This window comes from Arachis ipaensis, chromosome B10 (assembly GCF_059453495.1).
Source record: "Arachis ipaensis isolate K30076 ecotype BB chromosome B10, ASM5945349v1, whole genome shotgun sequence".
Classification (NCBI taxonomy): Eukaryota; Viridiplantae; Streptophyta; class Magnoliopsida; order Fabales; family Fabaceae; genus Arachis; species Arachis ipaensis.
Window position 1 is genome coordinate 108043733 of NC_142435.1, and position 4835 is coordinate 108048567.

Here is a 4835-nt window from a genome sequence, read left to right on the forward strand (position 1 = left end):
TACAAAGTCAAGGAATAACAATAATAGAAGTCTGATTCAAGAGGCATTGCAGTCACCATCAGTTGTAAAAGAGGTCGACAAGTCAAATGTACTAACAGTCTCCAACATGAATCTGGGTTGGAAGTTTTACATCTTCCCACAAGAAGAAAGGGAAGCAAGGAAATTGATAAAAAAAAAAAAGCTCAGAACTATCCCGTAGTTCACAATGTCCTTTAACGTGTGTCCCGACCTCAAAGGCATTTGAAGTCTTAGATGAATTCCATAGTGGCATCTGTGGAAATCATCTAGGGAAAAATCATTGGGAAAGAAAGTACTACGTGCTGGTTTCTACTGGCCGACCTTGCAGAAGGATGCGATCGACTTTGTAAAAAAATGTCCACTCTACCAAATACATGCAAATTTTCATTTGGCACCTTCAAAGGAACTCATCAGTGTAATCTCATCATGACCCTTTGCAAAGTGGGGGTTGGATCTACTTGGGCCATTTTTTCAAGTACCTGGACAGGTAAAGTACCTCATAATAGGGGTTGACTACTTTACTAAGCGGATAGAAGCAGAGTCGTTATCATCTATTATAGCACAAAGAAATTAGAAATTTCACTACAAGAACATTGTGCAAAGATTTAGAGCACCTTTTTCAATTATCACTGACAACGGTACCCAATTCATCGACTCTAGCTTTCGAAACTTGGTGGCACGATTGAAGATCAAACACCAATTTACATCGGTAGAACACTCCAGGCCAATAGACAAGCAAAAGATGCCAACAAATTCATACTGTTTGGACTCAAGAAGAGGCTATAAGAATCAAATGGAGCAAGAACTGAGGAACTTCCATAAGTACTATGGGCGTATCGGAGAACTCTTCAATCAACAATGAGAGAATTCCATTCTGACTGCATATGACATAGAAGCTATGATCCTTGTTGAAATATGTGAAGAAAGCCCAAGGGTAAGATTCTACAATGAAGTCGGTAACATTTAAGCATAGAAAGAAGAACTCGACCTCCTACCAAAATATCGCGAGAGTACTGGGCAAAGCCCAATACTCGCGTCGTGTAACACCTCCGTGTACGGACGCATACCAGTTTTTCTAAAAAGCTGCTTTGCTGTAAAATTTAACTTTTCATACCAAACTTCAAACGCGCATAACTCCTTTGTTAATAATTATTTTTTATCCGTTCTTCAAACGTTAAAAATTTCACGAACTCATTTTTCATTTAAAATAAGTTTCACCAAATTTGGGGGTCCGAAAACTAAATTATGACCCGTTGAAGTTGGTTAAAAATAGGGTTTAACAAAATTCCTCAAGTTCCAAAATACTCTTTTCTAACCAAATAAACCACGCCCATTTTAATACCAATTACCCCCACACCTTATCACATTCTTCTCAATCACTTTACAATCATTCCAACACCTAAATTCTTCAATCCATTCAAAAATTTCTACTCATAATTCCACCAATTCCAACAATTATTATCAATCATTATTACATCAACAATTATAATTCACATAGCATCATATTAAAGCTCCATCGTACAACTCATTGCACCCTCAATCAACATACACTCTCAATTCTCAATAACAATCAATAATTCACACAATTCAAACTATTTTACGAATAACTAGCCTATGTTTCACACAACATTATATACTATCTACAAGAAACCAAAACCATACCTTGATCGATTTCTCCCTAGCTCAAAATAGCATCAAAACCTTTTCTTCACAAGCCTCTAAGTCTCAAAATCAATCCAACAAGTTCCAGCCACCAAAGCTTTATTCCAAGCACTCCAATTCATCGATTTGACTTCAATTCACATGTATTCAATCTAATTTCATATAATTTCATCATAATCAATACGAAGATTTACTAATTCAACAAATTACAAGGGTTTAGTGATTTCTTACCTTACCCACTGATACTTGGAGTGAAACCCAACAGTTATCAAAGCTAGATAACACCTAAACAACCAAAAACATAAAATTCCTCAATACCCACAACCAAAAATGTGAATCTGAATGAAAGGGAGACTGGGCAAGAAATTTTGAGTTTTTTACCACTTTATTCAGATAGAATTGAAAAGAATTCTGAGATGAACGTGTGGCCATAGATGACTCATCACTGGAGGTACGGATTGAAAGTTATGATCAATTGAAATTTGGAAGGGAATAGTGTTTTTGGTTTTGTTCTTCCTTCACTTCTCTTCTACGTGGAATACCATAAGATGGAGAAAAGAGAGGCTGAATACTTGCTTATATTGGGGTTCTGTAGGTGGGCTTAGACCCACTTAGGACCAGTACAATCGTTTTAGCCCGTTGGCCTAATTTTTGGGCCAAAATTTTTAAGATTATCGTTTTAATTTGTATCATAAATATTTTTACTTTTCCAAGTTATAAATATTAATTTCTTAATTTTCTTGGTTCATAATTAATTATTAATTATTTATTTATTAATTAACCAAATTTTACATTCTACCTACCTAATTAGAAATTTTGTCCCCAAAATTCAATTACTTGAGAAATGCGGGTAGTCCTTCCTCATCTCTAATTCGATTTCTCACATATGATCCTCTACTCCGCCTCGACTCAAAGCAACATTTACTAACTGAACTTCTTTTCCATGGAGTTTCTTGATGCTGACATCATCAATCCTGACTGGAACTACTTGAAATGTCAAATATTTCTTTAATTAAATTGATTCGGGTTATAACACATAAGTTGCATCCAGTGTGTATTTGCGAAGTTGTGATACATGAAAGACGTCACGTAGGTTTGAAAGATGTGGCGGAAGGCCACCTGATAGGCTACTGGTCCAATCTGTCTCAACACCTCAAAGGATGCAACGTACCTAGGGTTTAACTTCTTTGTCTTTATTGCCCGTCCGATGCCTGTAGTTGGAGTAACTCTCAGAAATACATAATCGCCTTCATAAAATTCTAAAGGCTTTCACTGCCGATCCATGTAACTCTTCTGTTGACTTTCTGCAATGAGAATTCTAGCTTGAATTTGCTTAATATGTTCGGTTGTCTCGAGTACTAAATCAAGACCTAGAACACTTGATTCACTCGCCTCATACCAACAGAGTGGCGATTGGCACTTTCTCCCATACAGTGCTTTATACAGAGCTATCCCAATGCTCGCATGATAACCGTTGTTGTACGCGAATTCCACCAATGGCATATACCGATCCCAGCTGCCTGGCTGATCAAACACACACGCTCTCAGCATATCTTCTAAAGTTGAATCGTTTTTCGAATTGTCTGTCCATTTGTGGATGATAAGTTGTGCTTAAACATAAATGCGTCTTGAACGCCTTCTGAAAGGCTCCCCAGAACCTCAAAGTGAATCGAGGATCTCGGTCTGATACAATAGTTGTAGGCACACCATGCAACCTTACAATATCCTTGATGTATAGCCTTGCTAGTTCATCCAACAAATAGTTCACTCGAATAGGCAAAAAATGTGCCGATTTTGTCAACCGATCCACGATCACCTAAACTGCATCAAATCTTGGCCTAGTCCTTGGCAAACCCATTATGAAATCTATAGCAACTCCTTCACACTTCCATTGGAGAAATCTCAAAAGGTTGTAGCATTCTCGACGGTCTATGATGCTCTATCTTCACTTTCTAACGTGCCAGGAACTTGGACACAAGTGATGCTATGTCACCTTTCATCCCAGGCCACCAAAACATATTCCTTAAATCCTGGTACATCTTCGTGGTTCCAGGATGAATGGAGAATCTGCTCCTATAAGCCTCTGCCAGTAACTCTTGTCTCAAACTCCCAACATTCGGCACATAAATCCTCCCCTTATTTCTCCATATACCTTCTCCATCCTTGGTGACCTCTCCTTGCCTTTGCTTTCCAATCTACTGTAACATTTTCTAAAGATCTTTCTCATCCTTATGGGCCTCTTGAATTTCGGTCTTGAACGTATTCGAGATGTGTAATTGTTTCAAACAAGTCTTCCCATCTACTCCCCCAATATTAACTTAAGTTCTGTAAATTCATTCATCAGATCCTCTTCTTGATTCTCATCCAAGAAATACCATGAGACCTCCTGCTCAGGACGTCCGCCACCACATTATGATGTTACATCAGCACGCATTCTAACCCTTCTGTAATACATCGCAGTAACTCCCAAATTTTTCATTAGGTTCAGGTGACATGAGTATTGGTGTTGTAGTTAATATCTCCTTCAGAGTTTGGAAACTTTCTTAACGGTCGGATGTCTAAACAAACGGTGCATCCTTGTGAGTCAACATAATCATAGGCAATGCAATCTGCAACAATCAAAGCTTCAAAACTCCTCGTGACATTGCATACATACAAGTTCTGTCTTCCACGTTCACAAGTCTTGCTCTAAGGCACTAACGTCTCGATTGTTACATCTAGGAATTGCACGCGATGCTAAATTAGGCTCGAGTTGATTTTCAAAAAGATACTAAGCTAAAAAGACAAACAAAAAACAAAAATGATTATCGCGAGAAATCTGAAGGATGTCTTGTATTACGATCAAACAAAGTTGTAGAAAATTAAAAAAATGCACAAGAAGAAGAACAAAGGTACATCTCAAGAAAGGAATCCAAATAAAAATCCTTGATAGAGAGAACAAAGCATATCGAATCAAGTAAGTCTTAGCTGATTTCAAAGGAATTCAAGTTTGCGAAGGAGATCAACTCAACTCACAGTAAGTTTCCAATATTCAAGGATCACTTGATTATACCAACACAAGCTCAGGCTCATCTCGAAAGGGACTAGATTCATGCATGGATACACGCGAGTAAGGAATAGAATTGGGAAGATGATCAAATCATGTTTCAAAAAAA